Genomic DNA, 14,635 nt, shown 5'->3' with positions numbered 1-14,635 from the left:
GCCAAATTGAGGCATTCAAGTTATAATTTAGCTTTGACAAACAGTATTTTACACCATAGATTTAATTGTGATGATTAGCATTAAAGCATGGCTATCCAACCCGAACCCGACACGACCCGACGACATGTGTTGGATTCGGGTCGGATCGCACTTCCGGGTCTGGCATTCTGGCTCGGGTTGGGTCGGGCCGGGTGGGACACGCTATATCAACACGTCCGATATGTGGCTACAATGTTAATGTACTTTTTGGACTTGAAAGGTTGTTTAGTTGCAGTTTTTTTAAGCTTGTGCAGATAAGCAACAAAGTGAAAAACAGAACCTAGGTTAGCTGATGGTCGGGTTGGGTTGGACACGAGAGAAAATGAAAGGACTTGGGCCGGGTCGGGGTCAGATGTGGTTTTGTCGGGCTCGGGTTGGGTTTCATTTGCAGACCCGAGCCGGCCTTTAATTAGCATGCAATGACTTTGTCACTGTCTGTAAGCCAATCTACTTTATTGTTTACTCTGATACACAGGCCTGATTTTAACTCTGTGCAAGTGGATGGGTGTTGAATGAGTTAAAATCTCACCCACAATGTTTCATTTCCCCCTCTTGCACAAGTCAAGAATATGCTCATATTACAGTCAACCTATTCGAAACTAATGGAGTGATGGGCAAAATTTTGTTAAGTCCAATTTTGTTAAGGATAGCGCTTTGGGGTGAGGCTAGAGCTGATACTTGACCGAGGACTGGAAGAAAGAATAACCTAAAAAGTCAAAGGAAAGTGCATAACAATTATTTTGTAATTCACTATGCAACAACTATCAATTAATGTTTCAAACTGATATCCAGGGACCAAAAAGAAATGCTGATTACCATTTGTTTAGTGGAATTATTTGCTGGCCACATTTATAGGTAACATGGACCAAACAGATTTCCAGTGACAAACGATTTAATTTATATTATTTGGGAATTTTTTTGTGCAACTCAAGATGGAAATTAGAATGCTTTACCATATTTTTCCATCTGTTGTCAGCATTAAACATTAACGGGTTAAATGCAGTATGGCCAATATACAAAATAAAGCTTGAGCCATTCTGTTCTTCTTGGACATGCTAATCTTGGACAACTGTCTTCTAAATATCTGCAGTAGAGATGGACATACCATCCACCACTTCCTGCCCTAGCTACATTCCCTTGCAACAGCAAAGCCTCTAACTCACTATGAGCATTTTATTTCAATATAAAATTTTCATCTAGCATGTCATCATTCAAACACACTTCATTACTAATTCAACGCCATCATTGATGCATAACTTTCCTTGGGGGGTGGGGGGGGGGAAACCTTCCAAAAAAATTGACAGTTCATGTATTTCTTAATTTGGATGTTGCATGCAGAAAAAAACATTTACTTTCACTGCTCCTAAAAGTGGCTTCCGTCGGAGATTCTGTCCTGAACTTTCCAGTGAAATATAGGATATGTAAGAGGGATAAAACTTTCAAGCAGCAAGTCCTGGCAGTAACCCTAATTTGCCAGTTTGTTGTCAATCAGAAAAAGGATTCTAAGAATTGCTTGCTAGAAATATTTCCCTGCTCTTTGTTGAGTATTTTCAACTGACAATGATGATTCTTAAAAACACTTTAAACTACAGTTTCAGGTTGTTAGGAAAGCATAGGCCACTGATGGAAATCATTGAGGATTCTCAAATACAGACTATGCTATCATACAGATATGTTAAATTCTGTATTTTTATGCCATTATTTTGCTACAAACTGCATTCTAGTGTCATCACCTTAGTGGAGAAACTAAGATGACTGTCAACAATATTCTTAAAAGGCATTTAGAGCATTGATTCACTGACTTTTCCTCACTATTATTTTGCTGACTGCCAATTTGTATTTGGAAGTTTTTTGATATTGTTGATTGGTACTTCTTTCATTCTCGCTTGATTTGTCATTGTTTCATGAACACAATACTTCAGATAGTGAGTTGCAAGTGTGTCACAGAATTTTGCATGGACACAATAATATGACAGACAAAATATGGCAGATGTTAAACTTTTGTATAATTGGATGCATAAAGTTTTCTGAAATACACCAGCCAATTTTGTTTTAATCAACAAACCAGGTTGAGCTCGTCTTTGCAAGCAATAGATCTGTTGGATCATGGGGCTTTGCATCGCAAAGTATAAATAAAACAGCATAACCAGAGCAAACACTGCTTCAGCCTTGGAGGGTAACCAGAGCAAGCATCACCATTAATGGCTTATATTAACCTTATATACTCACCACCCACCCTCTGATCTCCTGGGACAGGCAAAAATTTTTTTAAAAAACTAAGGCCAATATGGGAGAAAAGATATCTGGGAAATTCCTCCAATGCACAAGCTTACAAACTAGGATGTGAACCCTAGGAAGTTTAAGAACATAAGAAATAGGAGCAGGAGTAAGCCAGTCGGCCCCTTGAGCCTGCTCTGCCATTCAATAAAATCACGGCTGATCTGATTGTGGCCTCAACTCCACTTTCCTGCCTGCCTACCATAACCTTTGACTCCCTTGTAGATCAAAAATCTCTCTCTAGCTCAGCCTTGAATATATTAAATGACCCAGTCTACACAGCGTCAGATTTATGTCCTTCTGGGGCTGGGCATACCAAATGCTGTGAATACAGAAGATTGAGAATTCTGTTTTTTTCTCTATCTGTTGACTTATACAGTTTCCATTACTGTACATTAATATGACACATTTTCTGCAACATAGCGCTACTTTCTTCTGGGACTGACCAAAAATTTGGAGAAGGCATCCCCTGGATGTTCATTTTTGCATGGGAATAGAACAACAAACAAAGAACAAAGAACAGTACAGCACAGGAACAGGCCATTCGGCCCTCCAAGCCTGCGCCAATCTTGATGCCTGCCGAAACTAACACCTTCTGCACTTCCGGGGCCCATATCCCTCTATTCCCTTCCTAATCATATATTTGTCAAGATGTCTCTTAAACGTCACTATCGTATCTGCTTCCACCACCTCCCCTGGCAGCAAGTTCCAGGCACTCACCACCCTCTGTGTAAAAAAAACTTGCCTCGCACATCCCCTCTAAACTTTGCCCCTCGCACCTTAAACCTATGTCCCCTAGTAACTGACTCTTCCACCCTGGAAATCTGTGGCAGTATGTCAATATTTGCAGAGGATCCCCTGTGCAAAAATGCTTGAAAAGTAATGATTTTGTGCTCTTCCGTCTTAGTTGGTCAACTTTCTCTTCAGTCTTGTTTTTTCTGTTTTACAGTACCAGGTTAAGAGTACAAATATATGCAACTGAATGAAACATTTAAGAAAAAAGTACTGATCCAAAATTCCAATGTACCAAATTGTTTCCCTTCTCTCCTACTATATGGAGTTCCTGACCCAAGCAGTCCTTAATTATCAGCAATGCACTAAGCATAGTCAATCTGCTGCCAAATGTATCTACAGAAGGCATATTTTACAAGTCTAATCATTTCAGTGTAAAATATATGGTTTTGTTAAGCGTTTCTGCTGTGCTTGTTTAAATTAAATTAAATTCCTGAATGAATCATTTAAATTGCTGTGGTACAAAGATTTGCAAATTGATTTTTTTTAATCTGCAGTTTACAGAAATCCTGATTCAAATATAATATGATCTCGGCATGGATTTTTTTTGGCAAACTGGTTACGTATTTATCAGGGTTGAACGTACTGCATGTTAGTGAAATAAACTACCACAAACAACAGCACCTTAGCTCACCAACCAACGAGGTAGATACACTTTTGTTCTCCAATTTCCCAGGCAAAGCAACATCACCAGCTTGGAACATAAGAACAAAGAACAGTACAGCACAGGAACAGGCCATTCAGCCCTCCAAGCCTGCGCCGATCTTGATGCCTGCCTAAACTAAAACCTTCTGCACTTCCGGGGACCGTATCCCTCTATTCCCATCCTATTCATGTATTTGTCAAGATGCCTCTTAAACGTCGCTATCGTACCTGCTTCCACCATCTCCCCCGGCAGCAAATTCCAGCCACTCACCATCCTCTGCGTAAAGAGCTTGCCCTGCACATCCCCTCTAAACTTTGCCCCCCTCACCTTAAACCTATGTCCCCTAGTAACTGACTCTTCCACCCTGGGAAAAAGCTTCTGACTATCCACTCTGTCCATGCCGCTCATAACTTTGTAAGCCTCTATCATGTCGCCCCTCCACCTCCATCATTCCAGTGAAAACAATCCGAGTTTATCCAACCTCTCCTCATAGCTAATGCCCTCCAGACCAGGCAACATCCTAGTAAACCTCTTCTGTACCCTCTCCAAAGCCTCCACGTCCTTCTGGTAGTATGGCAACCAGAATTGCACGCAATATTCTAAGTGTGGCCTAACTAAAGTTCTGTACAACTGCAGCATGACTTGCCAATTTTTATACTCTATGCCCCGACCAATGAAGGCAAGCATGCCATATGCCTTCTTGACTACCTTATCCAGCTGCATTGCCACTTTCAGTGACCTGTGGACCTGTAAGCCCAGATCTCTCTGCCTGTCAATACTCCTAAGGGTTCTGCCATTTACTGAAAACTTCCCACCTGCATTAGATCTTCCAAAATGCATTACCTCACATTTGTCCGGATTAAACTCCATCTGCCATTTCTCCGCCCAAGTCTCCAACCGATCTATATCCTGCTGTATCCTCTGACAATCCTCATCACTATCCACAACTCCACCAACCTTTGTGTCGTCCGCAAACTTACTAATCAGACCAGCTACATTTTCCTCCAAATCATTTATATATACTACAAAGAGCAAATGTCCCAGCACTGATCCCTGCGGAACACCACTAGTCACATCCCTCCATTCAGAAAAGCACCCTTCCACTGCTACCCTCTGTCTTCTATGACTGAGCCAGTTCTGTATCCATCTTGCCAGCTCACCTCTGATCCTGTGTGACTTCACCTTTTGTACCAGTCTGCCATAAGGGACCTTATCAAAGGCTTTACTGAAGTCCATATAGACAACATCCACTGCCCTTCCTTCATCAATCATCTTCGTCACTTCCTCAAAAAACTCAATCAAATTAGTGAGACACGACCTCCCCTTCACAAAACCATGCTGCCTCTCGCTAATAAGTTTGTTTGTTTCCAAATGGGAGTAAATCCTGTCCCGAAGAATCCTCTCTAATAATTTCCCTACCACTGATGTAAGGCTCACCGGCCTATAATTTCCTGGATTATCCTTGCTACCCTTCTTAAACAAAGGAACAACATTGGCTATTCTCCAGTCCTCTGGGACCTCACCTGTTGCCAATGAGGATGCAAAGATTTCTGTCAAGGCCCCAGTAATTTCTTCCCTTGCCTCCCTCAGTATTCTGGGGTAGATCCCATCAGGCCCTGGGGACTTATCTACTTTAATGCTTTGCAAGACACCCGACACCTCCTCCTTTTTGATAATGAGATGACTGAGACTATCTACACTCCCTTCCCTAGGCTCATCATCCACCAAGTCCTTCTCTTTGATGAATACTGATGCAAAGTACTCATTTAGTACCTCGCCCATTTCCTCTGGCTCCACACATAGATTCCCTTCTCTGTCCTTGAGCGGGCCAACCCTTTCCCTAGTTACCCTCTTGCTCTTTATATATGTGTAAAAAGCCTTGGGATTATCCTTAATCCTGTTTGCCAATGACTTTTCATGACCCCTTTTAGCCCTCCTGACTCCTTGCTTAAGTTCCTTTCTACTGTCTTTATATTCCTCAAGGGATTCGTCTGTTCCTAGCCTTCCAGCCCTTACGAGTGCTTCCTTTTTCTTTTTGACTAGGCTCACAATATCCCGCGTTATCCAAGGTTCCCGAAACTTGCCAAACTTATCCTTCTTCCTCACAGGAACATGCTGGTCCTGGATTCTAATCAACTGACATTTGAAAGGAACAGGAGCAGAACTAGGCCATTCAGCTCTTTAGGCCTGCACAGCCATTCAATACGATCATGGCTATTCTTCTACCTTCCATCTTCCTGCACTATCGCCATATCCATAAATTCCCTTAGTATCCAAAAACCGATCAATCTCTGTCTTGAATATGTTCAACAACTGAGCATCCACAGACATCTGTAGTGGAGAATTCCAAATATCCACAACACTTTGAGTGAAGAAATTTCTCCTCACCTCAGTCTTAAATAGCTGACCACTTATTCCGAGACTGTGACCCCTAGTTCCAGACTCCCTGGCCAGAGGAAACATCCTTCCAGCATTGACTCTTTCAAGTCCTTTCAGAATTTTATATGTTTCAATGAGATGACCCCTCAAATTCTTTTTATTGGATTTAATTCTCCAGTCCAGTGTAACTTGAAATGAGTTCTCCTATGTAATCCAATTCATAGTACTGCACAGTAAACAGTATAAATCCACTCAACATTACCTCTGAAAAACAACTGAGGGGGATTGCAGTATAAATACCACTTGGTGTGTTGAAGGTGTTACAAAGCCCCTCCCTCTTATCCCATGTACCCACACTGCAGTAATGACTTGCCACCAATGAATATTATTCAGGAACAGAAAAAGGTTACTTAACCCATATCTTTGATTGATCTGAAACTCATCTTCCCACCATTTCCCTTGATCCTTTATCTCTCCAGAACTAACTACAGTTGGCTCTTGAACTCATTAATTTCGATGACTTTTCCCAGTAATTTCTTTTCCAACTCTGCCAACCTTTGTGCAAAAAAATTATATCCCAATTCCCGCTGAAATTATGTTCCTTAACATTTGAATCGTGTTAACGTTGAGAACTTAGGTTATTTTTGTCACTTGCCTTTTAAAGTGAACGCGATAATTTATGATCTTAAAAAAAGTCAGGCCTCAACTGCATATGTTGTTTTATTCAGCAGCATTATCCCTAAATCCCTTTCAAGTCAAATTAGGATCTTGCCAAGCTTTTAGAAGAGCACTGGGGTACTATCCCAAATAAAAACAAAAGGTCAGTTGTGCTTGCAGATTTAGGATACTCCAGATTGTATCATGGATGTGTATCCAGAAAGAACATAGCTTCTCACAGTGCCAAAACGTGTGGGATGGGAAAGATTGCGATATCCTATATAATGGGAAGTATTTTGAGACATTTCTATTAAGAATAATAGAAGTATAGTGAATAAGGTGTATAAAGGTATTATGCGAAGCTGGATGGGCTCAGAGCCAGATGACATCCCACAAAATGAGTTCAAGTCAACTCCCAACAGCGATAGAAATCAAGAGGTAGAAAAAGGACAGGCCTGTGCTCGAAGCCAAATCTTCACTACTAAAGGTTGAATTAATAAAATGCTGAATTTATGGAAAAAAGAGAGTATTAATTAAGTTGCAGAAGTTAGAATAAAAATGCTAGGACATAACTCTTAAAGAAGTTGTGTAATCTGCATCATACTACCATCTGGGCATCTATATCTAAACTGACAGGCGATCGCAGGTTGGAGATGGAACTAAAACGCTGTAGCCTCAATTCTGAATCTCCTGCTCTCATCTAGTGAAGCATTATGCTGATAAGGGCAGAAATTGTCAGACTGCACTAAGTATTTTGGGGAGATAAAAATTAGCTCAGATTGAAGAAATGGGACACAACAGAAATATTTGGAAAATTTACAGTGCTCTTAATATTTTGGTTTTAAAAATGATGGGATGTAGACATATCTGGGAAGTGCTTTTTATAACTATATATGATATATACATTTTTACAGTTTGTTAAAACAGAATTCATTAAAAAAAAATTAAAACATCACTAGCCAATGTAGTTATAACCGCCTAAACTGTTGCTTAAGCCCTTAATCTATATCTTAGCTGCAAGAACAGCATCCAAAGAATGGGGAGAATGCTGGTATCTGTTCCTTTCAACTGCAGCTGGCCAAAGAGTGTCCCACCAGGTGCATCATACAAGTTAGTCTTTTTCGTTCAAGAGATTCAACATGGCAGGACTGTTTTAACACCAGCATATATGAATATATCAATATATATGGGAGGTGGGAGAGAGGGGAGAATACTTTGAAAGTTCTTCTCCCCATAAGGTCCATTACTATTTAACTGTTTAGAGGTAATAATTACATTTACCACATATTTGACCAGCACTATTAATATACTGGCAACTTTTCACTTATGACAAAGACTTGCGGGTTGATAGGTAAATTGGCCATTGTTAAAAATTGCACCTAGTGTAGGTAGGTGGTAGGAGAATTGGGGGAAGGTGGGGATGTGAGAGGGAAAAATGGGATTAATATAGGATTAGCATAAAATGGGTGATTGCTGGCTGCACGGACTTGGTGGGCCGAAGGGCCTGTTTCGGTGCTGTATCTCTCTATGACAATGGCGCTCTGCTGCTTTAACTAATAGGCCAACAATTTTCTAGCCTTATTGCTGAGTTTAGTAAATATTAGAATGATTTAACATTTTAGCAGTATGGCTCAATTTAGCATTTGACTTCCTTCCCTTTGTTTGGACAGCTTTACACTGACTAAAAAAAGACATATCAAGAAAAGAATGAATTATTTTACAAATTTAAGTGCACAAATTTGGCCTCTGAAACAATTCTAAATGTCAAAGATTATCTGTTGTTACCCATGGCTTAGTGCAGCACTCTTGCCTCTGAATCAGAAGTTTGAAAGTTCAAGCCCCACTCTAGAGCCCATAATTTAGGCTGACACATCAGTGGAGCACTGAGAGTACTGCACTATTGGATGTTTTGGATGAGACACATGTCCTCTCAGGTGAACATAAAAGAATCCATCAGCAAGCTTTGTTGGACCTAGACTTAGACAGACCTAAGTGATCCCACAACCAACAGATCAGATCTAAGCTCTGCAGTCCTGACACATCCAGTTGTGAATTGTGGTGGACAATAAACAACTAATCAGGAGGAGGTTCCACAAGCATCCCCATCCTCAATGATGAAGGAGCCCGGCATGTTCATTCAAAAGTCAAAGTTGAAGCATTTGCAAACATCTCAGCTTCCTGCTGAGCTCCCCAGCATCATAGATGCCAGCCTTCAGCCAATTCGATTCACTCTTATGTGATATCAAGAAACGGCTGAAGGCACTGGACTCGGCTAAGACAATCGGCCCTGACAACTTCCTGGCAGTAGTACGGAGGACTTGTGCTCCAGAATTAGCAGCATCCTAGTCAAGCTGTTCCAGTACAGCTACAACACTGGCACCTACCTGACAATGTGGACAATTACACAGTTATGTCCTGTCCACAAAAAGCAGGACAAATCCAATTTGAACAATTATCACCCCATCAGTCTACTCTCAATCAGCAGCAAAATGATGGAAGGTGTCAATGACAGTGCTATCAAGCTGCACTTACATAGCAATAATCTGTTCACCAATGCTCAGTTTGGGTTCTGCCAGGGCCACTCGGCTTTAGACCTCATTACAGCCTTGGTCCAAACATGGACAATGGAGCCAAATTCAAGACGTGAGGTGAGGTGACATGAGAGTGACTACCTTGATATCAAGGCATCATTTGACTAAGTACGGCATCAAGGAGTCCCAGTAAAATGGAAGATAATGAGAATCAAGGGAAAATTCTCCACAAGCTGGAGTCAGACCTAGTACAAAGGAAAATAGTTATGGTTGTTGGAGGCCAAACATCTAAGACCCAGGACATCACTGCAGGTGTTCCTCAGGGTCGTGTCCTAGGCCCAACCATTTTCAGCTGTTTCATCGATGACCTTTCCCCCATCATAAGGTCTGAAGTAAGGAAGTTCACTAACGACTGCACAGTGTTCTGTACCATTCCTGACTCCTCAGATACTGAAGCAGTCTGTGTGTCCATATGCAGCAAGATCTGGACAAGATTCAGGCCTGGGCTGACAAGTGGCAAGTAATATTCATGCCACACAAGTGTCAGACAATGACCATCGCCAACAAGAGAGAATCTAACCATCTCCCCATGACATTCAACGGAATTACCATCGCTGAATCCCCCATCATCAAAATCCTAGGGGTCACCATTGACCAGAACTTAACTGAACTCGCCATATAAACACTGTGGCTACAAGAGCAGGTTAGAGGCTGTAGCGAGTAACTCACCTCCTGACTCCCTAAAGCTTATCCACCATCTACAAGGCACAAGTCAGTAGTGTGATGGAATACTTTACACTTTCCTGGATGAGTGCAGCTCCAACAAGACTTGAGAAGCTTGACATCATCCAGGACAAAGCAGCCCACTTGATCGGCACTCCATCTACCACCTTAAACATTCACTCCCTTCACCGCCAGTGCACAGTGGCAGCAGTGTGCAACATCTACAAGATGCACTGCAGCAACTCACCAAGGCTCCTTCGACAGCACCTTCCAAACCCATGACCTCTACCACCTAGAAGGACAAGGACAAGATAGCAGGCGCATTGGAACACCACCACCTGCAAGTTCCCCTCCAGGTCACGTCATCCTGACTAGCAACTATATTGCCGTTCCTTCACTGTCACTGGGTCAAAAACCTGAAACTCCTTTCCTAACAGCACTGCGGGTGTACCTACATCAGATGAACTGCAGTTGTTCAAGAAGGTGGCTCACCACCACCTTTGCAAGGGCAATTAGGAATGGGCAACAAATACTGGTCTTGCCAGTGACGCTCACATCCCATGAAAGACTAAAAAACAGTGGATGAGTTAAACTGTTGAAGTCAACTCACCAAAACAGAGGCCAGTCCTTTCAAAGTTTCAGCGGTTCAGCCCCCCTAAGATGAGTTTCACAGAGGAAAACTACATGCTTCTTGAGGCAAGCAAAAATTGCCTTTTATTGGATTGATAACCTGCAATTTGCAAGTGGTTATCACACAATTATACAGCATTATTTGTGAAAAGGATCGATGAAAAATTGAAATAGGGAGGTGGAGCAGGACAAGTAACTCTTCTTGGACAACATTTTTAAATGGAGAATAAAGCAACACTTCACCCTTCCCTCAGAAAGCCAAAACACCACAATATATTTTGACAGTCAAAATGCTAGTTAGAAGTTATCCAATCAAAAATAGAAAATTCTCAAATGACCATATAAAGAGAAACATCACTTGGCATCACTTTGCGGACGAAGATTTTGGGCAGGTTGTACTCATCGGTTGCAGGCCCACTGGTGGCTAGTCTGGCCTATCCGTGACCGGCAGATTCTACCACAGCGGGTACAAGTGAAGGTGTAGTTGCTGCTGGGGGCAATTGTATCTATCCTTCTCCTCCTTTTCGCTTTCATGTTGGTTCTTCGCTGGGTCTCAAAGGTGTCTGTAGCCCTCCTGATGTAGCATCTCCAGGCATCACGATCTATGGCCTGCACTTCCCACTGGCGATGGTCAATGTGGCACACAGAGAGGGACTTCTTCAGGGAGTCCTTGAAACATTTGCATGGGGCCCCTCTGTTCCTTTTACCAGTGGTCAGCTCTCCATACAACAAAATCTTGGGCAGGCGACTGTCGTCCATCCGGGCAACGTGACCTGCCCAACGCAGTTGTCTTTGCAGGAGGATGGCCTCGATGCTGGTGATGTTGGCCGTTTCCAGGACTTCAATGTTTGTGATGCAGTCCTGCCAGCAGATCCTGAGGATGCTGCGGAGGTAGCGGTGATGGAAGAGCTCTAGAAGGCGTACATGATGGCAGTATAGGACCCATGACTCGGCACCATATAGAGGGGTGGTGAGGACTATGGGTTTGTACACTTTGAGTTTGGTCTGTGCTCTGAGGCTGTGGTTGCTCCACACTCATTTGTAGAGTCTGCCAAATGTACTGTTTGCTTTTGAGAGCCTATTGTCCACTTCCTTGTCTATGGTGGCATCAGACGAGATGACGCTCCCCAAATAAATAAATTGCTTGACGGCATTCAGCTCGGTTCCCTCGATGAAAATGCTTGGTGGTCTATACTCTTCTTGGGGTGCAGGCTGATGCATGATATCAGTTGTTTTTAAAACTGATTTTTAGTCCTAAGAGTTGTGCCACCTCGGACAAAGGTGTTGTTATACGTTGAAGGTCTGACTGACTGTGGGCCAGGAGAGCACAGGCATTGGCGAAAAGAAGTTCACGGATGAGGTTTTTTTGTGTCTTTGTATGAACCTGAAGATGCCTGAGGTTGAAAAGGCCTATCAGTCCAGAAGCATACGTAAACTCCCTCTGTAAGGTCTTCTGTTGCCTGCTCATAGAGTTATACAGCACAGAAATAGGTCCTTCGGCCCATCATGTCCGTGCCGGCCATCAAGCACCTATCTATTCTAATCCCACTTTCCAGCACTTGGCCCGTAGCATTGTATGCTATGGCATTTCAAGTGCTCATCTAAATACTTCTTAAATGTTGTGACGGTTCCTGCCTCTACCACCCCTTCAGGCAATGTGTTCCAGATTCCAACCACCGTCTGGGTGAAAATTGTTTTCCTCAAATCCCCTCTAAACCTCCTGCCCCTGACCTTAAATCTATGCCCCCTGGTAAATGACACCTCTGCTAAGGGAAAATGTTTCTTCCTATCTAACCTATCTATGCCCCTCATAATTTTGTATACCTCAATCAGTTCTCCCCTCAGCCTTCTCTGCTCCAAGGAAATCAACCCTAGCCTTTTCAGTCTTTCTTCATAGCTGAAACGCTCCAGCTCAGGCAATATCCTGGTGAATCTCCTCTGCACCTCTCCAGTGCAATTACATCCTTCCTATAGTGTGGTGCCCAGAACTGTACACAGTGCTTCAGCTGTGGCCTAACTAGCATTTTATACAGCTCCATCATAACCTCCCTGCTCTTATATTCTATGCCTCGGCTAATAAAGGCAAGTATCCCATATGCCTTCCTAACCACCTTATCTACCTGTGCTGCTGCTTTCAGTGATCTATGGACAAGTACACCAAGGTCCCTCTGACCCTCTGTACTTCCTACCACCCATTGTATTTTCCCTTGCCTTGTTAGTCCTCCCAAAATGCATCACCTCACACTTTTCAGGATTAAATTCCATTTGCCACTGCTCTGCCTATCCCACCAACCCATCAGCATCGTGCTGAAAAAGATGGTGAATAAAGCCGGGGCCAGCTTCATGCCATTGGAGATTCGGAAGGGACTAGAGAGGTCACTGTTTTGCTTGACTTGTCCTTACTGATTTTCATCAAACTGCTTCACCATGGCCAGGAACCTGGGTGGGCATCCATGTTTTACAAGGATTTTCCAAAGTCCATCTCTGCTCACAGTGTCGAATGCCTTGGTAAGGTCTACAAACATGACGTACAGGCCTTTGTTTTTCCTCATGACACTTTTCTTGTAATTGTCTGAGTGCAAATACCATGTCTGTGGTGCCTCTGTTTGCTCTGAAACCACACTGGCTCTCTGGGAGGTTTTCTTCCGCAATGGTAAGCACCAACCTGTTCAGAAGTATTCTAGCCAGGATCTTCCCAGCAAGAGAACGGAGGATGATCCCACAGCAGTTGAACTTGTCTGATTTTTCTCCTTTTTTTTGTACAATGTGATGATAACGGCATCACAAAGATCCTGTGGAATCCTGCTCTGTTCCCAGCAGGTCATGAAAAAAATCATGGAGTTTGGTGTATAGGGCAGGGCCACCATGCTTCAAGGCATCGGGGGGAATTCCATCGTCTCCAGGGCTTTGCTGCTGTTCATCTGGTTGATGGCGGTCACAATTTCCTCCACAGTTGGGCTCTCATCAAGTTCTTCTTTGACGGGCTGTGGTTGAATGCGATTGATGGCAGTATCATGCACTGTGCACTTGGCGCTGAAGAGAGTTTCAAAGTGCTCCCACCAGGAAACCAGGACTGATGCCTTGTTGGTGTGTAGGATCTTGCCACTGGCGCTCCTCAAGGGGTTTTGGGTTTGATGTGCTGGTCCATAGACAGATTTTAGTGCTTCATAGAAACTTATGTCTCCAGTGTCAGCGTACAGTTGAGTTTTTTCTGCAAGTGCGATCCACCAGTCATTTTGCATGTTCCTCAGTTTACATCGAAGGGTGCTGCATGCTTGACAGTAGACTGTCTTTTTCTCTTGGCTGGCCGGCTGAGCCAAGTGAGCCTGATGAGCTGACCTTTTTATTTTTAGCAGATCTTAAATTTCCTTGTCATTTGCATCAAACCAGTCCCTATTTTTCTTGGTGCTGGGTCCAATGACCTCGTTCGAAGTATCCAGTACTGCAACTTTGATGTGTTCTTCTGGAGTGGAATCAGCAGTGAGATCAAGATGTTCCAGTGCAGTCTGTGAGGTTGCTTGATATCTATCACTGCAAGACGAGGTTTGCAGGTTGCTGACTCTAAATTTCTTGGATGGGTTGTCTCTAGGCCTGTTCTTGGGCTTAAGCTTGAAGTGGAAGTTCAGCTTTGAAAGAACGAGTCAGTGGTCTGTATGACATTTAGCACAGGGCATGTCTCTAATGTGCTGGATGTCCTTTAGGTCACACTGGTGAATCGAGATGTAATCTATCAGTTGCGAGTGTTTAGAGCAGGGATGCATCCATGTGGTCTTGAAGTGATCTTTTTGTTGAAAGAAGGTGTGGTTATGGACAGCTGCTTTTCTGCACTGAATTCCAATAGTAAACGTCCTTTTTCATTAGTTTCCAACTCCATGGTTTCCAAGCATTCCCTTCCATGCCAGGCTGTCACGGCCCACTCTGGTGTTGGAATCGCCAAGGATGACAATTTTGTCCTTGGGAG

General features: G+C 43.0%; 1 protein-coding gene across 12 annotated transcripts in view; it reads right to left on the bottom strand.

The window, feature by feature from the left end:
- The window catches only part of sdccag8 (SHH signaling and ciliogenesis regulator sdccag8), a 402,434-nt gene that overhangs the window by 192,636 nt on the left and 195,163 nt on the right, over positions 1-14,635 (bottom strand). The gene's annotated exons all lie outside the window — the stretch shown is intronic.

This window comes from Heterodontus francisci, chromosome 13 (genome assembly GCF_036365525.1).
Source record: "Heterodontus francisci isolate sHetFra1 chromosome 13, sHetFra1.hap1, whole genome shotgun sequence".
In the NCBI taxonomy this organism is placed as follows: domain Eukaryota; kingdom Metazoa; phylum Chordata; class Chondrichthyes; order Heterodontiformes; family Heterodontidae; genus Heterodontus; species Heterodontus francisci.
Note: the sequence above shows the minus strand (reverse complement) of the source record. Positions and strands in the feature narration are given on the sequence as shown.